Raw genomic sequence first — 26,829 nt, 5'->3', positions numbered from 1 at the left:
GAATGGTTTTACGATTCTGCACAGACCTTTGTATTGCAGTGCATTGAGATCGCGCTTACCAGACATTTTTTTGCGTACAAAGACCAGCTTTATCTCCAAGCGTCTGGAACTTCCATGGGGGCTACTTTTGCCCCCAGTCTGGCTTGCATATATGTGGGCCAGTTCAAGACCAACTTCATCCACCATCCATCGAATCTCTTCCAGGGGAACATTGTCCTCTGGAAGAGATATATCGATGATATCCTTTGTATTTGGAGAGGCCCAGAGGAAGGACTCAGGGAATTTCTACTCTGGCTGAACAACCTGGATGAATGCTTAAGATTTACGTGGACTACCGAACGCCATGAAGCGACGTTCTTGGATTTGGATATCAAAGCAGAGGGGAATAAATTAACAACTACAGTCCATCAGAAGCCGACAGACAAAAACTCCCTGCTGCATTATAGATCTTTCCATCCCAGAGCCCTCGGGGATAAGTTGGTCATTTTTTTCGCTATCGGCGTAACTGCACGTCCACTACCAGCTATCTGGAGCAGACTGAGGACCAGTCGAAGAAATTACTGATGAAAGCCTACCCACAGACAATTGTTAAACAGGCCCGTAAGCGGGCCCTTAACACACCCAGAGAAGCCCTTCTGGAAAGGAGGAACAAGGAGCCAGAGGACTGCATACCTGTGGTCACCACATTTGGTCCTTGTTCTACGAGGATTAGGAAAATAATTAAGAAACATTGGCACTTACTTAATACAACATCCATGCAAATGCCCCAGCCTAGATTCGCTTTCAAGCGCTCGACTAATTTAAGGGACCGGCTGGTCCATACTCGACTTCAATAGGACAGGCAAGAACAGTCCATTCCGCCAGGACATTATACATGTGGTGGATGCACAGTATTTGCCCTCACGACCAAAACCAAATCAGTGACCCTTACTAACGGTAGAATTTGGCATCTCAACAAATTCAGTAACTGTAATTCAATTAATGTTATATATAGGATTACATGTCCGTGTGGGATGCACTTCATTGGCCTCACCACCAGGAAGATAAAAACAAGAATCCAGGAACATCTGAGTACTTTGAAACTAGGCAAACTAACCACCAAACTAGTTCAACATTTCACTACCCTTAAACACCAGCCCAGGGATCTGCGGTGGGTAGTCATGGAATGGGTGGTGGGGGATCAATTCAATATGGAAAACAGATTGCTGAAAAAAGAGGCAAGATGGATATTCCAAGAGGGTGCGGACCAGGCAGGACTGAATGACGTCATAGAATGGAACAGAATTTCCTCCATGTAAACTGTCCGATCACTGAAATGATCGGTAATAGGGATTATTCTGCTATCGGGTACGTCATGAGGTGACACACGGACGTATGAAACCTTGATGCACCATACCACACATTTACATCATTAATTGGAGCAGTTACACTCAGTGCCAACGGTATGAGTTTAGATGTACCACGACTATCTATATTCTTACATTTTTACATATACAGTAGCGTTAATTTGGACATTAGAATTATAATATTGATTTAGTGGAGTCACCTGAACATCTGTTTAAACGCACGAGCCCTCAGGGATCATTACTGTCATGGACAAATGACTCTTTAACTGAGAGTTTAGTAATTCTCTCCTAAGATGGCCCCCACTTCGTACGGAGAAACGCCCTTGAAGCATCATAGATTTGAGTACCGGGTGCGCTCTCGGGGGAAACCAGGAGACACATTACTTTATTTAGGCTGAGACCGGCATGCAATATAGGGACCCTGGGGTACAACTATCAGGATGCCGTATAATATTGCACGATGCGCTAATTTTGGTGTCAATAATCGTTTGACATATGGGAGACCCGGGCATAGAAACAATTGAATAACAATAATATTTAGGGCGAATTTATATGAGCCCATAAATAAAGAAAGGTTTAAGATAGGATTGATACATTTAATTGGAGTCCGGGGACTCCCTTGCAAGATGGCCCCCACTCCAGACTCGGCTACACTGGTACAACTCTATAGACGCAAAACAAGGGGCGTGACCACGGACGCCATCGGCAGTGAGGACAAACACAACTTTATTTCGGGCAGATCACACGCAGGCAAGTCAAGTCAAGTCAATTAGTTTATTTGTTACGGAACTCCAACGGAGGTCCACAAAAATACACCAATACAATAAAAAAACATGCTTTATAACAAATACAAAAATCTACCTTAAGCAATCGGCAAAACATTACACATACCAACTGAACTAAAATTCTAAAATTCTAATAAATAACCAGAAATGTTTTAAAAAATTGAAATATTCTATGGCAGATCATTTCATTGGGAGGGGACAACACAAAAGATCGGGCCTCCTCAGCGGAACGAATATTACATTTAATAAAAGAGGGTCTCAAAAACATACGCCTTGCCCTTAAAAGTTCTGGACACACAAATAGCACATGATTGAGATCCGGTATTTGGGAGCAGCACAGTTCACAAATTCTCTCATCTCTAGGAGTTTTTTCCCAAATGCCTGTTACGTCTCTCAAGGGCAATAGGTTCATTCTTAAAAGAAGTATTAATCTTCTGATGCCATGTGGAACATTCCATGAGAGATAGGGCAGGGGTTCGCTCCCCATTGCACTCACACAGATCACCTCGTTACGAACTTTAGGATGACTTAAAGCTATATCTCTTGTTGTACTAATCATGCTTACAGACCTCTTTAAAAACGACTTCAGTACTGACTTTGGGATGGGTGAGTCACTATTTAAATTGAGCCCAAATAGATGGTTTGCATAAGCAAAAGATCTAAAAAAAGCAGATTTCTCTTTTAATTTTACAAACATTTCCAGCTTCAAAACGGCCCTTAACGTGACCTCAATACCCCAACAAAGAGAGTTTCCCCACCTCAGGACCGCTGCCAGGGAAGAAGTGTAAGAAGAAACTAAATGGAATTCCAAACAAAGAACATGTGGGGCTGCCATGGAATTTAAATTACAAATTTGACAGAAAAACCAGCCTTCAGCCTTATCGAAAGAGAGCCGGCAAACACGGTGGTCTGAGCAGTGGCTGTATTCCTGAGATCAGCGGTAAGCTAACAAATTAACAAAGATGGTTGGATTATTCTGCTCCCGGTTGAACTTCTCTGAGGTGTGAAGAGAGATATACCGGCAAAGGCGGCAACATGCCGTGGCCAGGCATAATGTCAAGGGCATTATCCTGGGACGCTAGGACATGAGAGGCGTATATAGGTTTCTAGAATACTGCAGTACATTTAAGGGCAGTAGCCATACAAGAGAGGTAAAATGGCGCAATATTAACACCGGATCGGGGCTTTACCATTGTTGTGATTTTCGCGACACCATAGCCATTGCGCAGGATAGTTGCTTTATGTAACTAGCTAAAATGCATGAATATGGAGAGTAGGGACACTCTTCCTTTTGACACACAGATTTTGATAGATTGAAACGACAACTAATGGAACTAGTAATAGGTATAACCTTGAAACCAACCTTTCTTTTGATTGCATAACACTATGACCTATATTTTATGTTGTAGTATGACCAAAGACAGTTGCTGAGAGAAACCAAGATTGATACAACGATCGGATTGCTACTAAATTTCTTCTACGGGGGCCGTGGTGTACGCATGAAAAACGGCCACCTGGTAAATAAGGAACAGATTATATTATATATAAGACAGATTCCTGTCATATGTTTGTTTGTGTATTGTTCACTATACACATAACTGTCCAGTGAATGTGCTGCAGTTAAGTCACCTAAGGATGTGTAATATAACTATCTTTTTATGTGTTGCGTGTGTGTTGTCACAGGTACAAAAAATGGAGAAATAAGGTGCAGATAACACGGAGACCCAAACCCTGATGAAGTTGCCGGTAAATCTAAACAGGCAATGAAACATGTTGGTATTAACAGAGTGGGCTCACAGCAAGGAATAAAGCCACATAGCCAGAGAAGCCTAGCTCTTTTTAATTGTGAGGTGTTCCAATCCTCATGTACAGAGTTTGGTACACCTTGTGGGTCACAAACACATGAGCACGTATATAGTCTTTTCTTTTCACTGCATGGTTCTATTTATCCCCCTTTTTGGTTTCAGTTGGCAGAAGCTGATGATGAGAAAGTGAGGACACAGGCGAGTACCAGCCTGTTTATTCCTCCGCCGGGTGTTGCTCCAGTGAGGCTCTGCCAACTTCCCTACCCCCTTTTTTCACGTGAATTAAGGGCACAAAGACTACCACAGTCATACACACACACATACATAATTTTTTATAAACTATGATATGATTCCATACATAGGCAGCTGGACAAAGGTGTTCACAGCAGCGGATATCCTATGTTAGGTATCCAGAAAAATTTTGGGAAGACGTGTGTCTTCACTAGGAAAATGGGCAGGTCTAGTAGAGAGAATAGTGTATTGAGTGGGGGGCGACCTGTGAAAACCCTTTCTATCCACTATGGCTCCTAGTAGTTGAGAGTTGATAGGATCACAAGCCAAAGAAAAATGTTCTATATGAATATTACTCTTTGTTAAATATATTGGTACTGGCACATATGTTATCAGTTATCCTGATAGACACTGTCTAATAATAAGGAGTATGATGGACAGCCTCAGGTTACTCTTTAACTACACTTTGAATTTTGGCCCCAAGACGCCCATGGGCTAATCACCACCTGTGTCTTATGACACATACCACCTGTGTCTTATGACACATACATGTCACCTAGCCACAGCCGTAGCTATCTAGTACTATTTATAAACTAGCATAGGGTGCAGCGCCACAGGATCTCAAGAACCTAGGCTCAACCACTCGTAGCCCCTACCACCCTACCTCAGATAGGTCCTTTCATGTCTCCCTACCGGATACTTAGATACTTGATTTTACTTTACAGACCATCTCTACACCACATCCTTCTCTTGCTCCTCCTTTTCGCTTATCCCCTACTGTCCTTTAGCTCTCGCTTTCATCTCGGTACCCTCTACTCCTTCCTTCAATCCCTGTCCCTTACCTCCTATGCAAACCTTCCCCCCTAATCCTCCACCCCCCCACCCCCTCTGAACCCCACTCCCGCCCCACCGACTAAACACCCACAGACCACCAACCAGGGACATTACAGTCGCAGCCTACATCTCACTACAATGCACAACATAAAGGTACTCTCCCTAAATGTAGGGGAACTAAACCACCCAACTAAACACCAACAAACCCTACTCTACACTCACAAACTTAAGGGAGACCTTATACTCCTTCAAGAAACTAAAGTGGCACTGAAAGAGGCCACTCTCCTAAAGAAAGTATGGGTTGGAGATTTAGTATGTACAAAAGCCATCAACCAAAAAAATGTCTATTACCCTCATCTCCAAAAGCTCTGGCCTTAATATCTCATCCTCAGAAGCAGACCCCAAAGGCATGTGGCTCCTCACCAAGTTACAGAAAGACTATACTTAAATTATGGTTGTGAATATTTATGCCCCTAATAAAAACAACCCAACGTTCTGGTTGAACCTCAACAAAAAAAGATCAAGCTTGTCCGCCCAATGCAGACTCACCTTAGGAGGGGATTTTAACGTACCGTGGGAAGCCATCTTGGATAGAAATTCTGCTTGCCAATTCAAACACAACATGGCTCACCAATAGATGCTAAATAAGTGTGATTCCCTTAAAGTAAAGGACATCTGGAGACTATTCAACCTCACGGGCAAAGACTACTTGTTCTTTCCCCATTCGCCCAATACCTAGATACTTGCTTTTTCTCTCAAATAGATCATATCCTAGTTGATGAAATGCACATCCCAGCCACATCTTCCCCTATCATTGAACCAATGCTTGTTTCAAATCATATGTTTATTTCCTTCTTATATCATACTTCCTGCATTACAAGAACCAGAACTCCTCATGGAGGACCCTTCATTTGAGGAAATAATCAGAAATTGAATTGAAAACTACATAGAACTTAACATAAACTCTGGCCCTAATCCCCAAATATTCTGGGATGCCCTGAAATGCACTATACAGGGACACATAATCAAACTTATGGCTAAGACAAGTAAAGTAGACAATAAAGCCCTCTATCAACTTGAAATAAGAATAAACACATTGGAAAAAGATTTCAAGCAATCCAAAGACAAACACATTTAAACACACGTACGAAATTAAAATATGAATATAATAAAATATAATATAATCTTAAGCAACAAAGCACACATATTAGTTTAACAATATAAAGTCATCAATTTCTGCGGACTAAATAAAGTCATCAGAATTCTAGCCTCCTACCTAAACAGAATCATCAGAAAACAAGAATAACCTCTACATGGCATCCTCTCAATGAATGAGAAAGATACTTTTGAACAATTCTATTGCACCCTCTACTACAAAAGCAATAATATACCCTATGAAATATGCTTGGAATACATTTAAACAAAATGTATATTACGAAGCTAGATGAAATGACAAAACTTTCTGTAGAACATCCAATATCCAACTATGAACTTTTTAAGGCTATTAAAAAGAGGAAAGGCAGGAAGGCTCCTGGCCCAGACGGCTTCCCAGCCTCCTTCTACCAAACCTAGAGTTCCTCCCCTAGAAGACCCTTTTCGTCCACTTCTTCACAGGCACAATTGAGGGCTTTGCCGCTGAGGCAACCATAATAGCTATACCCAAAAAAAGGAAAGACCCATCTAACCCCAAACACTATAGCCCTATATCTTTTATAAACATCGACTGCAAAGTATGTGAAAAAATTCTAGCACTCAGGCTGGATCCTATCCTCCAAAAAAGAATACACCCCTCACAATCTGGATTCCTTAAGGGAAGATTCAGCGCTGATACCGTCAGACATTTTAGCCATTCCATTGAAAATGCCTATCATCTTGATCAGCCTGCTTCGGCGATAGCATTGGATGCAGAGAAGGCCTTTGATAAGGAATGGTGCATGTTGTGGAGAGCTAACGGGGATCGCGACTGTGACAGCTTTTGCTAATTACCATATTTGGATGTAACTTTGTACTTTACGGGATGTCTCTCACTGGAGTGTATATACAGCAATTTTCTGCAAGAATCACTTTCCTTAAAATTACTTTGACCTTTGATCTAAAGGGTCTATGATATTCATTGAAATATCATGTTCAGAGGATGGTCTCAGGTTCATCTTTGTCGAGACCAAATCATCGACGCTTTAACCCATTTCCTTTTGGTCGGTAAAAATATAATAGATACACCTGTTGCATTGATTTATTTCTTAGCTTAAGGAATGGAGATAATTTTGCTTCGTATTGGTTTCCTTTACGTCATGACCAGATGTTTAAAAAATAATTAGAGATTCTACTTGAATATTTTTTCAAATATATCCCTTGTAGGCATCTTTACCTGGCACTTATTTACCCAAGCCCACAAGGGTATATTGGGTTGCCCATTTTTGTGTAATTAACATCAAACAGTAGGCACGCATACCAAGCATGGTCGTGCCTATAAAGTTAGGCAAGCGCTTTTTAAAAAAAAATTGTTTAGATTGGTAATAAAAAAAGCAGCACAGGACAGGAAAAGCAGAATGGGGCAGAAGCAGCACAGAGGGCAGGGGTGGGGGAAAGCAACTAAAGGGCTGGGGAAAGCAGTACTGGTGTGGAGAGGGCAGCAAATGGGGAGACCGCAACATGGAGCAGGGTTGAAAAGCTAAGAGGCGAGAAAGAGAGGGAGAGACAGAGTATCATGAAGCTGGTGAAGAGAAGCACAGGGCCAAAACAGCAACAGAGGGAGGAGGGGAAGATGCACTCTCTGGCAAGTACAGCAGACATGGGAGAAGTACACAAGGGAGACAGCTGAAAAACGTATGCACTGGAGTGCTTAAACAAAAAGAAAAAACTAGTGCCTGAAAAACGAGCGGTGGAAGGACAGAAGTAATACGTCCATTCTTCAAGGGAGGGACAAACACAAGACTAAGTAAAGCCCACAAAATATAACAAATAAGAAGCAAGCAAATGAGTTACAATCAAGCGAACCAATCAAGTAACAGGCGAGCTATAAGCCCACTGTAGCTGACAATAGGTTTTCTTGCCTAAAGAACTTTTGAGCTGTCTGATAGGCAAAATCTATAAAGTAAGAAGTTGGAAACAGTAACAGAGGGGCAAACAAATTAAAGTTAGACAGATGTAAATAAGACCTAAAGTTGCAAATGGAGAAAAAACAATTAGATGCAAGTTTCACTGGAGCACTTCCACTTTTTCCTTAAAATGTGATCTTCTGTACATTTGATTGGTTCATTATATAAAAACAGCTACTCTTAACCCTCGTCATGCTTTTCCTCTGTCAGTACAACGTGATTATGGAGTATAATGTTGGCGGTAATCCGACAGCTTCTGTTGATTAGAAACCTGCTGTGCTGCCTATGCACTGGCATGCCATTGTGTTATATGGCTCTCCGTGAAGTGGCACACTTTACTTATCACTTTACTTAGCTATTAATAGCCTAATGCTTTACTGCTATGATTGATGCGGTCTGCGGATACAGTTACATTGTTAGATTCTCTGGCTCGAAATCTTATCTCCTTCAGATTACTACAGACTCATGTCTGTTATTTCTGCCACGAAAGCTTATCAAATCAACTGCAATGCCTTGGAATGCTTTACTGTAAGACAAACACAATCGACTGAGCAAATCTACTATTGCATTTATTTTGCTTACAGGTGCAAAGCCATAAAGTCTGATTTCCAGTGAATCATTACAAATACAATAAACGATCAGTCTAAAATATAAGGAATTGTTTTCAGATTTACATTAGAAGCCAGGCCATAAGTAATTCTAAAGGCTTCTCAGTTTAGGAAAGTGCCAAGCTCTACATTGCAAAAATACCTCATAATACTAAACGTGCGGTATAAACAAAAACGAAGGAGTTAAATGTCAATTATATTTTGTGGGCTGGAATATTACGCGCCATACGGTGAAATACATTTTGAAATAATATAAACTTAGGAATAGAGTTTGCCATTACATCAAGCAAGTCAGCATGATGGGGTCAAATGCTGACTCTGGAGTACAGCAGCTAAATCCGTCAGGTTTTTTCATGGTCAAGGAACCATTCCTAGCTACAAAACAACTTACTCCAGAGTTTTTATGGGCGGCAAGCTTTCTTACTGACGAGGTGGCATGGTATCTCGTTTGTGCAAGGTGGTAGGTAGAGGCCTCTCCTCCAACCAAAATGCTGGATCCCCTACACAGTGCCCTCCTACCCAAGAGGTTTGTAGCCCTGATGTAGTGATTCTACTATCTCACTAGGAGTTGAGTGGATTGGGTTTTGAACGGCTCCTTTGCACTTTGATCATAGTCCTGCAGAACTGAGATATCTGTCAGGCACTCTTTATCTAAGACTGTCCTTTAATACAAGTCAACCAAAAGTAGAGTGGAGGGCAACTTGACGCACACGTGGCAGCTTGTTTCAATATTCTAATTGCTGTGTCCTGGAGCAGTCTAAGGGAAACAAGGTAGGATTATATGAAAGAAAAATAGCACAAATCTGTGTCTCACTTGGGAAAATCCCTTGTAAAACTGAACACATCTCGAAACAAAGCCAGTAACATTTGTTCTTAAACACGCATCAGCAAAGCCAATAAATATTACCCATATAACCTATTAGGAATGTTTTAGCCATGCTGCACAGTGAATACATGGCTGTAAAAAAATGTCAAAAAAACACTATGATGCAATGTCAGCACAAATGCACACGCCTACAAAATAAGGCAAGATTTTTTTTTATTACCAGTCCGAGATGGGTAGTAAATAGATGAGGGGAATGCACTTTGTTGATATTGGCCCAAAGTGCTTTGTTGTTGGTTTTTTTAACAAAAAAAACAAAAACAAATGAGGGAGAGTGTTGGGGGCAGGGAGAGGGTGGTGGACAACACAACATGGAGGGAGTAAGGGCGAGACAGAAAGGTGCAGGTGTAGTGGAGAAGAACAAACCAGAGAAAACAATGGGGAAGCACATGGGTGGGCGGGATGGGGAAGCACGCGGACAACGAAGGGTTGGCAGGCAGTGATGGGGAAGCACACAGACAATGGACAGAGTGCGAGCTGTGATGAGGGAGCACACAGACACGGAGGGTGGGTATGCCAACAGAATGAGGGCGGGGAAGGAAGAATGGCAACAAAAGGTGGGCAGGCTGGCAGGGATGAAGCAAGAACAGCAACTGAGGGAGGGAGGATGAGGCGGGGAAACACAGGAAAGAAAAAGTCTGGAAAACACATTGACTCTCATAAGTGTGCGTAAACAAGAAGAAAGAAGTTGAGGCTGAAAAGGGAGCAGTGGAAGAACGCAAGTAAAGGGCCCTCACTTCAGGGGAGGAACAAACAGCAGAAAAAGAAGAAAAGTCACAGAAGCCGACAAATGATTCTGTCAAAGCCAGACAATCATAAGCAATTGGCAGGTCTTAAGATGACCATTGGCTAACAACATCTCTCGCAACAGGCAGCGCATATGCTTTCTTAGGCGAGATCTGAAAATGAACTTCATCATTGAAAAAAAGAAAACACAATTAAAAAAGTGTTTTAGTTACATGCCCATCTTAGACAAAGGGTCATCTTCGTCAAAATACATTTTCAGTGGTTAGTTCTGAATGTGTAACAGCAGCTGGTCATTATAGATCACAGAACTCTGCTCAGCACTTGTCCACATACCTGCCTTCAATGGCACAGTCCCGCATGCAGACCTCTTGAAGTACAAAGATGATAGCCACACAAAACAATCAACACAGGAAGGATCAAAATGCCAGCCAACAGTTATGAAATAGAACATGTCACAAATTCTTCATTTTAGCATTGCTAAATGCAGGTCATAACATTCAGAGCATTTGCTTAGGCTACTTGGGCCTTTAAAACGTAAATAAGTTTCTAGTTTGAATTTTCGCCAAAAAGTGCACGGTACTACAGTAGAAATGTCATTCTATATGTAAAATACTGGGTTTTAGAGAAGCCAAGAGAGGTTGTTGGCCACAGTTCTTTGAGCTTTTGTTCCAATGAAGATCTAAATAAATATATGTTTGTGTATAGACGTCCTATATTTTATCAAACGGCAGCACTGAAAACTAAAGGCCAAGAGTCGCTTCAGTGAAGCCACCAAAGTAAAACAAGCACTGGCATAGCCAATAGGTCTCGCCTTTTGGACCTTACAAGTGTTTAGCTCTGCAGCACATTACCCAAGGTTCTGTGCCACCAGGGATGGAAGAGCCGGCCCTAGCAAACCTGCATATTGTATTTATTTTTTGAAAACTAGTTGTGGGAAAAGTGTGGAAGGATTGGGACTTTTAACCAAGTATTCACTCAGTCGCGACTGCCACATCAAGAAGGTGGGGGGGGGGGTGGCGGTAGGAGGACGTGCAAGCGGGGGTAGAGGGGTCGGAGTAAAAGCTGCTCAGCCAATCCAGAAACTGCTCGGCTGGGAGAGCAGCGTCTGGATTGGTCTGAGCGGCCTGCTTTGCCACTCCGGACACTGCATTCAAGCCCGAGGCATTTCTATAACCAGGCTGTGAATACAGCCGCGTTCACAGCAAGGTTGCGCATGTATGTTTGGACAGCCTAGGACTGCCGGCCAAACATATATACACACTTGTACGTGTCACCACCTGCGTTTCATGGCCTAGCCCCGACCCGCCCTCCACGCATGTCAAATCCAGTAAAATTAAAATAAAATGGTTTCATTATCATTTTATTTTTCTTAGACTGGCTCTGACGATGGCTCCTCTACCATTACGGAGGAGCTGCCCCTGTATTATCTCCAGATACACTACCCCATGGAAAAGATTTTGGCAATCCTTTGCAGATCACTGTATGAATTTTTAACAGAGCTCTCTAACTAATAGCTATTCACTATAGTGGGAGGGGGGAAGGTTACTATGGACATGTTGCTTTAATTTGGTATGTTGTGGGAGATGAGCAATTCTGTGCAAGTTGAAGTTTGCTAATGAGATGAATAAAATCTTTATATTCATTCAAAAAATAAAGTGGTGCTGCATGTCCTTCCCCCAATACATTGTGAGAGCTTTCTAGAAATATATGGGACTGTGAAGATGAACTATCTTGCTAGCCTTCACATAATAAAAACGTTTTGTTTTCCTAGGCGGCAAAGTACTTCACAGAATGCAGCAGCATGTCACAAAGATCGATGGAAAGTCACTGCGGACGAACAGCATAAAAAAAAATCACACTACATCCCAGTTAAAGAAAGGAATAAATTCAAGTTCCTTACATTGATCCCCGATAGGGCTCTACACCCTGAAGTACTACTACATGAAAGGCAGTGTAGACAATATAACGTACACAGTTTGTCTGCACTGTGATCAGAAGGTTTGACTAACCCCTAAATACAGAAGAGCCCTGTTAGGTGGAACATCTTATATAGTATACGGGTGTAAAACTCCCTACCTGTGCCTTCCAAACCATCAATCACAGCCACCTGTTGAGGTGAGCCCTGAAGAACTGGCTATTTATTAAAGACTCTACAGATCAGATCTAACCTACTTTTCTTTGTCAGATTAAGAGTTGTAGATGTATGAGACATCTGTAATCTCTCCAACAAAAGGTATCCAATATAATTATACATTAACCATGTAATCTGGAACAGAGACCACAACCAAAGTGAAGGTAGACCCAAGTTTGGCTGAACAATACCTTAACGATGTTAGGCAGGCCTTCACACACCCTACTGGTGCCATGCTTCTTTTTAATTTTTTTTAATTTTTATTGATGGCTGCTTGGTCGTGCTCTAGCGCTGTATGTACCATAGATAGCGTTGGATATATCCAGTGGAAACTGTAATGAGCTTGAACACAGTTATAGTAAAGATCCATGCCTTGGGCGACCAATCCACCCTGTTCAAAGGGTACGGTTAAGGTCATGTTACAGTGATTTCTAACGCGCACAGCTACTCAGGAGTGTCCCGGCGCGAAAAGACTGTAGTGGAAACAGTATGGAATAGAATAAATTATCCCTAGGTAAACAGGAGGGTTTTAAGTATTTTCTTGAACATGGCGGGGTCATGGATGATGCGCAGTTCAAGGGGGATAGAGTTCCAAGCTTCGGCTGCTTTGAAGGATGGAGAGCTGCCTACAATTCTTGTCCGCCGAAAGCGAGGGATCGCAGCTAGGCACTGTGAAGCGGAATGCAGATGCCTTCCTGGTGTATGAAAACTAAACCTCTTCCTCAAATAGAGGGGCCCTATGCCGTAAAGGGCTGAATGGGCCATGGTGAGAGCCTTAAATTTCACTCTTTGGGCCACTGATAGCCAGTGCGGATCCCGCAAATGATGTTTGACGCTGGACCTGCCTGGGATACCCAACAGAATTCTAGCCGCAGTGTTCTGTATTACCTGGAGTTTCTTAAGTTGGTATCCTGGTAGGCAAATGTAAAGAGAATTGGCATAGTCCAGGCGGCTAAGGATCAAAGAGCGTGTGATCATTTCCTTGGCGGACCTGGGTAATAGAGGAAGAAACCTCCTAGAAACACTGACCGGACAGTTTTTTTAAATGTGTAGGGAACCTGAGATTTGCCTCGAACCAGACGCCCAGGTTCTTCACTGCCTGTCCCGAGGAACTGGGAAGTGGATATTCTGGTGGACAAAGTGCTTCTCTGAACTGAGGGGGAAATGATCCAATTAGGAGGATTTCGGACATGCCGTCTTTGCACTTTAATTTGGCGGCTGCTAGCCATTTGAAAACGGCTGATAAACAGTTTTTAGCATTCGCTGGAGAAATATCTGAGTCCTTCCAAGTGAAGAGGAGCTGGGTGTCATCTGCATAGACGATGATTTTTACTCCCAGCTCCTCAGCCAGATAGACCAGAGGGGTGACATAAACATTAAAAAGGAGGGGGCTCAGGGTAGAGCCCTGAGGTACTCCAGTAGACACCTTTTGTGGGTTAGGTTTCCCACGAGATGCTAGGTTGTTTCCGGATCAGGTACATCAATTTCATCGCAATCTACGTCTGAAGCCGCTGCTGAGAGGAAGTGGGAGGTTAATGAATATGTAGAGAAATTTGGGGAGGATGACCATTTTGGCTATTGCTAATCACCTAGCCAGGGACAGTGACATACTGGTGCCATGCCTCATACCTTTTGCTGGAGAGATTTTCTATAGGAAGGTTGTGTCCTATATCCTTACCTTTCACCCCCTCGTCCTCCATTCCCACCTGGAGGCACCTGATTGATATCAGGTTGTGTGGAATACAGCCAGGTGTAAAAATCCTAGCTAATAAGAAAATCATACCTAACTGTCCTGCATTCAAATTTGCAGACACTGCTGAAGCCTTCTATTACAGATCCATGCTCATTCAGTCATCCCACGTGTCCTTCTAATAAAACTACAAATAGCCTCTAAGGATCAATTGTCATTAATCCACGAAAGAGTGCTGCTGCACATGTAGCATCTATCAAAAACCTTTGTGGTTTCCAGGGGTTTCCCAGTTCTAATACGTTACAGAAAGAGCAACATACAGAGAAAAAATTCTCCCTTTGACAGTCATATGAACTACGTGTTTGTTTATGTTTTCATTACATTTTGGGTTGTGTTCGCCTCGAACCACTTACATTAACATGATGCTTCACACCGAACATTGGGACTACAATGTTTTAAGAACACAAATCTTTCAAAAAGAAAAAAACGCTTTGTCTTATAAGAACACAACAAAGTGCTTTTAGTGACCGTCAATGAAAACTCTTATATGGTGGACATCAGACAACATTGCAGAAATCAAACTCCTAAAAACTGTCTAGTCTGCACTGCAGTGGCTCATACCTCACACAGACTTGTCAATCCTATGAAAACCACCACCAGACCAGAGATGTAGAACATTATGCTACCTTGGGCTTCAATAATGCAAGCACCGCAAAGAAGGCTCTTGCTTGCAAAGTCAGAATTTTTTTTTTACTGCAAAAGAAAATGGGTGCTTTACCGCACAGACTGTTCAGCTTGAGTGTCCTGCAAAGGGTGCCGCATTTTATATTCACTAATGTTGATTTTCAGGAAAATTATATAGATCAACAAAAAAGACCTTCAATAGAAAAGTGCCCGCTACCCCAAAACAAAAAAGACCTCGACACTGCACACATTTGTAGGCAGAAAGTACGTAAAGAGCAAAAATGAAATTAAATACAGGCGACAAAACTGAACACAAACTCACAATGTGTAAGGTGAGCAGTAAAGAAATAAAAAAATTGTCTCCCAAAGGAGCATATAAACTACCAAAGTGTAAAGATACAGTACTTGGTCCCTGCTTCGTGGGAGGATACAAGTGACGATAAGTCGGGAAAAAGAAGGATAAGCCACTAGCAAGCCAGCCTTTATGTTGGACAATTGAAGAGACAAATAAAAAGGCAATGGAGAGGCCGCAATCACCCAGAATGAATATAGCATGTCTCGAAGAGACTGCGCATGCGCTGCCTACGCTCCACCTAAAAAAAAAAAAAAGACAGAAATAGGAAGGGCTTCCAGTCTGCAACAGTCACCAACACATCACAGTCAGGTTTCTAGGCCACACAATTCCTCGAGACGGACGCATGTAAAAGAACCAGGACAATATCCCTCTTGAGGAACAGGGCACTGTCTATTGCAGAATGTAGGGCTGAGAGAGTCAAGCACTAAAGGAGTTGTGTTTAGTCTTTATGTTTGATGCAGTTGGTGATGGGGGCAGCACCCAACAGACATTACACAGGAGGCAGGCAGGGTGGCAAGCCACTACTGTTTGCATAATATTTCTTCAGGCCACAGGACACATAAGGGAAGGAGAGGAGAGTATCAGGAACACAAAATATTATTTGGTTTAAATTTGTAGTCACAAGGGTACAGATGAAAAGACTCTGTCTTTCTTCATTTATGTTTGGGGGCGTATGGAGAACGAGAGAACTGCTCTTCACAAGCACAAATGAACAGATTGCAGGAAAGTAAGCAATGGAACACATACAATCAGGGACGGACTGGGATTGCACACTAGTTCTGGGGATTGGGGGGTGCGGTCGGATGTAATTTCCAGAGCTGGAACACTGCTGCTGCACTGCTGCTGCTCTTTTGTTACAAGGGTCAATCTTTCAACACTGCTGCAAAACCGGCCCCACCAGTACAAAACCAGCACTCACCCTTCCGGCCCACTGGGGAGGAAACGTCCGGTGCCCGCTACGACCAGTCCGGCCTTGCGTACAATTGTGAATGTCTTCATCATCATTGATATGTAACAGCTTACAAAGTGCACCATATGTGTCTGTCGTACTTTATTTTCTCCATTAAAAAATGAAAGCTAAAAAGATAATTTATAGCGGTCTGACAAATGCATAATACACTGGGAAGGAGATTTTGAAATGAATATTCCAGAGTATATGTCGCTGGAAATTTTGAGAGCTACACAAAAGAAAAATATTAACAATCAAAACTGCTTCAAACAACAGAAAATGTGTTTTCGGTCATATTGGTGCTCTAGCTCTAAGCGCAGGTTAAGACTAATCTCGAGAAGCTAGTGCTGGAAATTAAAAAATGATATGTAGCAGAACCACCAAAAGAAGGCAAGTGCCACGTTCAGAGTAAGTAGAGGTGCCGTCCCTAATACTAGAATACAGTCTCTTTTATGAAGACTTACTACTAGTGTATAACTGCAACTCTGTAGGAGATCATATCACAAAATATATCCAATCCACACCACAGAAATTCACATCATGTCACAAAAATCAACAGCACACCACATAATTCCACTCCCATACATACCACAACACAAAGTACCAATCCACATAATTGCACTCCGTGACACACAATCTCACTCCACATAATTCCCATACACTCAATACCACATAATTACTATCGCCATAATTCCAATGCACACACAATTCCACAACTAACATTTCCAATCCACATAATTCTACTCCACAACACAGACATCTTCTCCATAATACATGGGTAAAAGACATTGTCATTTACAACACCAACAGCTCTAGCTCTCACAAAAGTAAGACCTATTGGCATTGCGAATGCTTGTTTTCCTACAAGTAGACTACCCAGTGCATCAACGTTGGCATACTGGCCTCATGTTAGTGTGGTACACTACTGTCTGGGTGAGAAGCACCTTCTTTACTGTTGGCATACACCCACTCTTTGAGAAAGTCAAATCCTCTTCTGTTATGCTGTCACATTCTCAGTTTTAAAGCCTTCATACTTAAAGTTATTCGACTGAAAATAAAAAAACAAGTGTTGGAAATCAAATAGGAGCCCCTTTACTTCAGCTTACTAGGGGACACCATTGAGGGCCTGATACAATAAACAAGCAGGTCAATCGCAAAAAAAAAAAAAAAAATGTGCTCTTTCAGTGTTTTGAATGCCTAACAAAAGTGTCAGACAGTGTCAGTTCGCCAAGTGCTTTAAACAGTTATGTTTCAAGATAATTGTCTCACATTCGATGAGACGTGGTCAGTAATATGACATTCACAGCTCGCAGAGTTTTTCCTGGCGTATTGCATACAGAAAATAGGCATGGCTCGGCCACAATACTGTTTTTTTTAAATCGGGTGAAATGGTTAATGTATACAGTTTTTTCAACGAGGTACAACTGTTTTCCGGTTTTCAATTGTCACAAAAATGTACTGTTATGGAGCAGTAACAATTTCAGAAGTTAATTTTGATAAACGACTAGAAAATCCATGGCTTTTTATCCGGTACTTTTACAAAAAAGGGCTGTAAAATACACCACTTCCACATTCGTGAACACATTTGGCCAGCTAGGCATCCCCGAGCCACCATGGCCGGGCTATCTCTTATCATGACCCTCTGAAGCTTTTTGGCTCAATCGCTGACCTTATTCTAACACCCCACGCCACTAACTACACTATATGTCATTTTGACCCTAGCTGATGCGATGCAATCAGTTGTTTGTGTGGTGGGATCCAGACCAGAGTGGGAAGTGCACAAAGGCCCAAGATATCACACAGGCGTATTGAAAGCAGGTTGGTTAAAAGACAGTGTTTCTTTGTAATGACACCGCTGAGAATGACATCTCTATCCAATGTGGTCATAAAGGGAAGTTATCTTTGAGCCATGTCATCGTTACTAAGGATTTTGGCAGTTGAATCTGTATTGCTGAAAAGGTCTTACCAGTCGTGACATTTCAGCCATGTGATCTGGTAGAGTCACCAAAGGCGAAAGCTAAATATGAACTTCTGTGATTTTGGCTATTGTGTCAATAGTTAACTTACAAAATCTTCTCGACAGTTCCATACAGGGTGAATTAAGTGTGCATGAACATCTACAACAGGCAGGGCATATCGGCAGCTCAAATCTGCCCATGGGTATTGGAATGCAACACATTCTCATTAACAATTTGAAGTGCAGAATTTTATGTCAATAGTTGATGGTCAAGCAGACAGTTTGTGAATAACAAATGCCCAATACATACCGCTGGTGGATAAGCCCATGTCATTCTCCTATGCCTTTTGAACGAGATATTCCGGCATTCAATAATAGAAAAGTCATATTCTGGAAGCGCTTCTAAGAGTGTCTTGTGTAGGTATCATTTGTGTTAATAGTGTACATTTTGAAGGTTCCCTGGGAAGGGAAGAATGTATAATGTGCACTGATTATCATAAGCTGAAGCATGTAAAGACGTTCAATGGGAAAGATACATAATTCCTTGAAGGGTGGTTTAACTTGGAGTATATACCATTGTTGAAGAGATGACCTAACTGAATCAGGACTACACTGCCCAGTGTGGTCAAGAGAGGTGAGAAATAATCCAGACAGGAGAGCCATACAAGTACAACACATCCTAACCAGCCACGTTAACTCCTCAGAGAGGCAGTACAGCAAACCCTTTCTTATTTTTATTAGGTTGGTTGGTTTAGAACGGTAAATAGCCTTGACTGTCTGCAAGGTGCCCACCTTGATCTGGTCTCTGATGATCAAAACTGGCATGTGCTCAATTGGATGGTATCAGAAAGTTACAAAGTAAGCTTGAGCAGCAAGGTAGTACTTTTCAAAACTGGAACAGAAATTTTCCTTTACCCTAAAAAAACAAGAAGCTGTGGTACAAAATCTCACTTCAGACAAAGCCATATCAAGCCAGACAGCAAAGAGTGTAGCTTCAGAAAGAAGGTGTGTTTACAGGGATGGGAGTGTTGGTGAGTAATTATAAAAACATGGGGAAGGTGCTAAGAACGTGCTGGAGCCATCTTCCGCACCAGTGCCTATGTGCTGAGGACAGTGACGACTTCAGCCAGTCCTAGCACCCGCCTACGGAGGAAGAGCTGGTGCTTCCCATTGCCCGCCACCACATGCCGCCTCCTGGGGTGGCAGCGGAATCCCCTCCCCAGCGATCTGATGACTCCAGCGCACACATGACACATGGTCATCAACAGGTGCAGGAGACGAGCTTGAAGCCTTTTGCTTCCAGCGTCTCTTTGCCAGGGCCGGTTTTGGTTCCCAGTCCGGCCCTACTCTCCCTGGGAGCTTGTAAGCCTATATGCCCACAGGGGTGATGGAAAACCACTAGACACCAGAGAACACATTTGTATGGGTTGAACTGGTGTTTGACTGGAAGTATGTGTGAACTGGCATTGGTCTGGCTGTATGCGGGAACTGGTGTTTGGCTTGCATTTAGCTAGCAGCTGGAGTAAGGGTCACTCGTCTCTGGGGTACCAATTTTATACCTTTTTTGTGTCCCTTTTTGGGACAGATCAGACGGTTGTGACACTGATCTGCCCTCAGGGACAGACTTAATTGTGTTTTATAATGTTAACAACTTTATTACTGGTCATCATTTGCATTTGTGAACTTAATGTTTTATTACTTCTTTTTATTGTAGTTAAAAGCTTTTGATTTCCTTGTTTGAGACTCCTACTTTCAGTTTCAACATTGATAGAGCTGCAGTTTGTGTAGTTGCGTGTGTATGGTAAGAAAACATCTTTTTATTTATTTTTTCAAATGAGTATAAAAGCCCTGCATGAATGAGTTTTTTAAAATGTTGTAATAATTGCAGCTTATTTAGTTTCGGTTTCATTGTGTACCAACTTCACCATGGATTTGTGCAAGATGTGTATTAGGTTGTCTTGTGTGTAATTTTCTTTTGTTTTTCCTTACTAGTGGGATATCGTTTGTGCTTGCTTTTTCTGTGCAAAGTAGGTGCAGTTGATCGGAGTCTCGCTGTCCATGACAAATGAGAGGTATTTCATCAAGTATAAAATTCAGTGTGTGGTTTGTATTGAGTTTTTTCTAGATTATATGTCAAAAGTTATATTTACTGTTTGACACAGACACAGTTTGTTGAGTTTAAAATTGACACAGTGCTGTTTATTGTTGTTTTGTAGATTTAGTCTCTTATTAAATATTATGGCGGAATTTAATTGGTTTTACAAGTAGGCAACCATACAAGGTGTATCAATCATACAATAAGCACATGATCCTCTGGGGAAGGGGAGAAGTGAAACCCATCAGGTTCGAGATTATTTAGGTGTGCCTACCTCTGGCTGCTTCCAATTAGCCCTGGCTCCCTTTAGTAGTTCTGGTCCTGATCGCTCCTTCATAATCCGACAAGCGTACAACTTCTCTCTTCCAGGTTTCTGCAATGGGACCTCTCTGACCTTCCCATTTCCGAGCTATCTCTCGTTTAGCCAAGAGAAGCGCCAAGTCCTGGAATCCGCTTGTAACTTTAGTCTTGAGGTGTGTGGAAACTAGTTGAGGAGGCAATGTTGTGGTGTGCAGTGGGCCTCTCTGTCCAATACTTCAGTTAATGTGTCCGTAACAGATTTCCAAAAGCTTACCAGATTCGGGCAGCTCCAGAACATGTGGAGAAACTCTGTTCCTACTGCTGCACTTCGGGGACATTTACCATTCTCCATCCCAAAGTATTAGTTGATTTGTTCTGGGGTAAGGTTTGCCCTGTGGAGCACATAAAAATGAATGAGTCTGAAGCGTGCGTTCCTGGAAACCTTAGGAGTACGACTTACGAGCTCTTCCCACTTTTTCTCCCCTATGGTGATCCTTAAGTCCTCCTCACACCGCTCTCTCAACTTATCTAATGGGGTCAGCCCGTCTCCCTGGATTCAACGGTACAGGCATACAACTGCTCTGAACGTGCCTGAGGATAGCACTATGTATTGACATCCGACTGATATCGGAGGTTCCACCGTCCCCGAGACCCAAGGATTCTTAATTGCAGCTGTTAGAGCTCTATGTAACAGGAAATGCCCCTTCGGAAGCTCATAGCGATCCTAGAAAGCCTCGAAAGGGAGCAGTGTCCCATCTTTGTAGGGGGTCCCTATTGTGTTGGCTCCAGCTACTTCCTACTCCTGTAAACCGTGCCATGAGCCTCCATGTGGGGGTTCCATCAGCCAGTCTAGTGGGATGTCCAGAGCATAGAGTCTTTTAAAATGGGATCTCTGTAGGTAGCGACTCCAGCATCTGCGTAGTACCCTGAGCTCTGAACTACTGTCCATCTGAGGTCCGGCCAGACGCAGAATCACTCAGGACAGCGACTGGATAACAAGGACGTGGCGGCCCAGGTGCTCCCTCCATTTTTCCTACCAGACACCCACTGTGTGAGCCATTGGAGCTGAGCTGCCAGGTAGTAGCTCTCAAAGTCTGGTAGGGCCAAGCCTCTACAGCCGAAGGTTGTTGCAGTGTGTTGAGATTCACCCTGTGTCTGCTGGATACCCAGATGTTATCCTATGACTAAAGATCTGAGATCACGGAAGACGATTGCCAGGATAAACACAGGGAGTACTATGAAATAGTACAGCAGTCGCAGTAATGCCACCATTTTAGAAGGGCTATTCTGCCCATCAGAGAAAGGGGCAAGAAGGCCCAGAATGCCATGCCAGATCACAATCCCCTGATGGCCCTACCCACATTACCCTCTAGGATGTCTGAGGTTTCATGGTATATTTTTGTCCCTTGGTAGGAAAGACAATGAGGCTCCCGTACCACTTTCTGCTCTATGGATGGTCTGTTCTTCCCTGCGGTCGTCGGAAACAGACACGATTTTAGCCAATTGACCCGGAGGCCTGAGGCTCTACCCAGATGCTGAAGCAACCCTCTTGCACCATTCAAATATGCATTCGTGTTCTGGGAGAAGACCAAGAGATCGTCAGCTTACAAAGCAATGTGATGCCTCTCCCCCATTACCAGCAATCCTTTGTATGGGTTCCCCGACATGGCTTGACAGGCCAAAGGTTCCATGTCCAGAGGAAACAGGAGTGATGACAGGGGGCAGCCATGCCTTGTACCCCTGGACACTCGATTTCTGTCAGAAATAGTTCTTCCCGTCTTCACCTGGGCCAAGGATTCCTCATAGAGCAGTCTAGTCCAGGCCACGAACCCCTCTCTAAGGCCGAATCTCTCCATTATGTGGAAAAAGTAAGGCCATTCGAGGCTATCAAAGGCCTTCTCAATGTCCACCTCTAAGATGGCTGCCTCCTCTTTGTCATATGTATCTGCCTCCAGAACTCTAAGTATACGTCTTACATTATTAGCTCTGCTGCACCCGGGTATAAACCCCGCCTGATCCTGGTGTATAAGAGTACTCGTATGTGGAAGGAGGCGCATGGCAAGGAGCTTACTCAAAAACTTATAGTGCACGTTGAGCATAGATAAAGTTCTAGAGGCTATTTTATCATCAGGAGGTTTGCCTGGTTTCAGGAGTGGCAGGCACCATCAGGACCTCTCTTGTTGTTTCTGGGAGTCTACCTACCACTCGTGGCCCATTTTATGGTTTAAATCTTTTTATTGCATTTCAAACATAACAATGGGGAACAGGACCCCCTGCTCTATCAAAACAAAGCAATACAAACATTCGTGTCCCATTTTAAAGGCCCATCAATCTGGGACCCACCTCCTCGATATATTTATTTATTTATTTTGCCATTTGTAAAGCGCTCTGCAACCCTACGGGCATCCTGGCGCTGGGTACCTAGGCTGAAAAAGATACTGTGCAGCAGATAGGGGACAAGGACTCAAGATCTAAAGATTTGAGTTTTTCGGGAAAAGCCATGTTTTTACCTTTTTTCGAAAGGGCAGTAGATCACTTGTTTTTCTAATGTCAATAGGTAGGCTATTCCATAATTGAGCTGCCGCTTTACTAAAAGCTCTACCGCCAAGGGTTGTTTTTTTAATCCTGGGTACATTAACAAGATTTAAGGAAGAGGATCGAAGAGATCGGGTGGGTTTGTACCAGTTAAGTTTGTTTTGGAGTGGTTGGGGGCCTAGTCCATGCACTGCTCTAAAGACAATGCAAAGGGATTTAAAAAGGATCCTCTGATGAATAGGCAGCCAATGTAGGTCAGCCAGGGCAAGGGTAGTAGATGATCTTCGTTCTCGAGACAATGCCAGCTTTGCTGCAGCCGCCTGGACACTTTGAAGCCTGGAAATGAGATATATAGGAGATTCCAATAAGAGTGCGTTACAGTAATCCAGGCGGCTGAGGATGGTACTCCTGACTATGGTGGCTCTAACCTGTAAAGGCAGGAGGGGCAGCAGCTTGCGGAGTCCTCGCATAAGGGCAAGGCAGCTACTGACCTGTTTGTTGACATTGGTTTCAAGGCTCAGCCTATTATTAAATGTGACTCCAAGATTCCTAACTGATTTCACTGGTACTGGGGAGTTCCCCAGCTCAGGAGGCCAGAAGTCTATGGGTAAGACCTTGGGTATTCCTCCTATCGAACAGTGTAATATTTCCGTTTTGTCACTGTTGAACTGCAGTGAATTCTGATTGAGCCAAAGCGTCATTTCCAACATACAGGCATGAAAGGTCTCAAGGGAGTCAGCCTGAGCACCATCAAGGGATATCATCAACTGCGTGTCGTCTGCGTAATTGATTACGCTGACGCCATGGGTTTTGATGATGCTTATCAGGGGTTGCATATATATATTAAAAAGTATAGGGCTAACGGCAGACCCCTGTGGGACCCCATGTGGGACTTTGACAAATTTTGACTGAAATGGAGGGATGGCTACCGCTTGCCACCTGTCTCTCAGGTAGGAGCGGAGCCAATCCAGCGCGATTCCCCCGACTCCAATATTCCTCAATCTTGTCAGCAGGATGTCATGACTTACCGTATCGAATGCGGCGGACAGGTCCAGCAGAATTAAGGTTGCTGAGTTTCCCCTGTCCGTCCGCACTCGTAGGTCGTCCAGAACTGTCACCAGAGCTGTCTCTGTTCCGTGAGCAGGTCTGAATCCAAATTGCTCCTCTTCCAGGATGTTGTTGGTTTCCCGATATAGGTTGAGTAAAACTCTATTGCCAGGCCATCTGTACCAGGGGTCTTATTCCTGGCCATTACTTTGACCGCCGCCTTGATCTCTGCGAGTTCTACGTCCCCTCCCAAGATTTCTGCATCTTCTACTGATATTGTTGGGAGCCTAATTAGATGTAAGAGCTCATCAAGCCCATACCCCCTGTACTCTAGCCTGCTCTCATAGAGGCTGTTGTAATAGTCAAGGAACACGCGTTTTATACCTAGTTGGTTATTGAAAATGGGTATACCTTCCTCCCCAAGCTCTAGTATTGTGGATCCCCTTTTCGCCGGATTAGCAATCCATGCCAGGAGTGTCCCAGTGCGGCCCTTCTGCTCGTATCATGTAATTTCTGTAAATCAAAACACCGTAATCTTTCCACCTGCTCCGCTACTTTCTCCCTGGCCTCCATTAGCTGATCTTGTACCTCATTGTGCTCCGGCCTGAGGTGTTCAGTTTCCCTCAGTCATTGTTCCGATGCCTGCATTTATCTCAGAATGGTCCCTCTGATCCCCACTGTTTTGGATATGCATCTACCCCTAATAACTGCCTTAAAGGCATCCCAAACTACCCGGGTGTCATGCACGCTCCTTCTTTGTCTCAGAAGTGTCCTGGAGTCACGATGCTATGCACCCAGCCTCCCCCTGTCACCCTCCGGGAGTCAGGAAGAAACACTAACACCCAAAAAGTAACAAGGGGGAAAACAGGGGAACAAAACAAGGGTAGGAAGGGGAAGAACAATAATACTCCACAGTCTTCTTCCACTCAGAGGATGGTCTATGTTCTGTGAGTGGCTCTTTTAGACAGTGGAGGGAGATGATAAAGAAAGAAAGCAGAAAAATCTGGGACTCCAATAAGTCTGGATATGGTCTATCCAATGCAACATAAATCACTAATATTGTGTTAGAACGCTGTACAAAATTGCCTTCAAAGCTCACAACGAACGGTAGAGCAATATCCAAATTAACACCACTCAGAGCTAAGTGGTAAGAAACGTGGTGACCACACCCGGCAAGCTGTAAACCTTAAAGCCTGCAAAACTGCTAGAAATCCAAAGCGGAATAAACAAATAGAATACTAAACTAAAGTTGAGCAATAGCCAAGAAGCAAGCCGCTTCTTAGGACTTACGATATCAATAACAGGATTCAAGAACGCGGAAAGACACAAACTCCTTCCCCAACGGACCGCTAGCTCCTCGGACGCCTTCACCGTGACCCGGAACGAAACAGGATACAGCTGGCTAAACGCGAAGCATTTCCTGAGTGTTTTGGGCGGGTTTAAGTCTCGCATCGCATTACGTCTGCGCATGCGCGAACACTGCGCATGCTCCAAAGTCTCTGTATAAACATTTGCCAACCATTGCCAACCACGTCTTTCATAGCAGTCGGCCAATATACAAATCTGAGTTTAAAGCGCTTTATCGTATATTACGGTCTCCCGCGTACACGACAGGCATGACACCGGGGTCTGTATCCATTCCGTCATTTTCTTCAAAGTGGTTAATCCCACAGGGCTGGCCTCTTGTGTAATGTTGCTCCGATGTCCCCTCATGCATAGTTCAACGACTTGGGGCCACGCCAGCCATCCACCAGGGGTGGGGGGGGTTCATCCTTCTCCAGGGCCTTCTGGCCTATTGAGTGATAGTCACGCTTCAGGAAGGTACTACTGCCACTTCCACTCTTCTCTAGCGGTGCCTCTACCAACATCTGGCACCCGGCTGTGTCCGTTCCAGGAGCTCCGCTGGCCGCTGTTGCAGGTATGCTACTTCCAGTCTGCTCTGTGTCACTGTCGAACTCCCACTCACCGCAGACGCGGCAGACGGCCTATCTCTCGGCTGTGCTCCGACTAGGTCTCACTGTCGCCTCCCTCTTCACCTCACCTCCGTATTTCACTGCATCAACAGGTATCTGGGAGCATCTGCTCCGGTATCATTGCCTAGGGTCTCCATGGATGTTCTTTCAGATTGGCTGCTCGGCCCAGGTCGCAATAAGAGCATCCCCGCTGTCTCACTGCCTTTGCACCGCTCCAGGCCTCTGCTGGTACCTCACCGTCACAGCCAGCTCGTACGGGGACCTCTGACAGGATCATCAAGGCCGTACTCCGGGCCATTAACTCCAACGTGCTGCCCGCTAGTGAGACGGCGCTTCTCCTCTCTACGCTGTCCTTCTCCAGAGTGAATCTCAGCAGGGTTATCGTCTCCCGGTGGGTTCAAAGGGAGTCTGCCATTTTGACTGGGACAGTCCGCTCTCCGCTTTCTTCTGCTTAGCACAGCTACCCTACTGCAGCCCCATCCCCCCCCCTCCCCCCGAGGGCTTATTCCATACACCTCGGTTCATTTTGTGGTCTCGTCACGCACTAGCCTGTGCAAGAACCGAGACGGCAGGGTAACAGGTAACGGGGGTTTGCTGGACGGTAGCTCCTCAATCCGGGTCCTACTCCTTTTGCGCCTAGCCATGCCCACCCCTCCTTGGTGGCCCACAGGTTGACTGCCCAGCAGGTTTTTGGATTGCTTTTTTAAATTCACCTCTGAATTACATGGCTCTGAGACTGACTCTGCAGCTGAGGCAGAAGATCACGTTGAAGATTC

At 43.8% G+C, this 26,829-nt stretch overlaps 1 protein-coding gene across 1 annotated transcript in view; it reads right to left on the bottom strand.

Annotated features, from left to right (window-relative positions):
* The window catches only part of LOC147732589 (uncharacterized), a 428,162-nt gene that overhangs the window by 386,251 nt on the left and 15,082 nt on the right, over window positions 1-26,829 (bottom strand). The window lies entirely within an intron of this gene.

Source organism: Lissotriton vulgaris, chromosome 2_1, assembly GCF_964263255.1.
Source record: "Lissotriton vulgaris chromosome 2_1, aLisVul1.2, whole genome shotgun sequence".
NCBI lineage: Eukaryota > Metazoa > Chordata > Amphibia > Caudata > Salamandridae > Lissotriton > Lissotriton vulgaris.
This window is presented reverse-complemented; position numbering and strand designations above follow the sequence as displayed.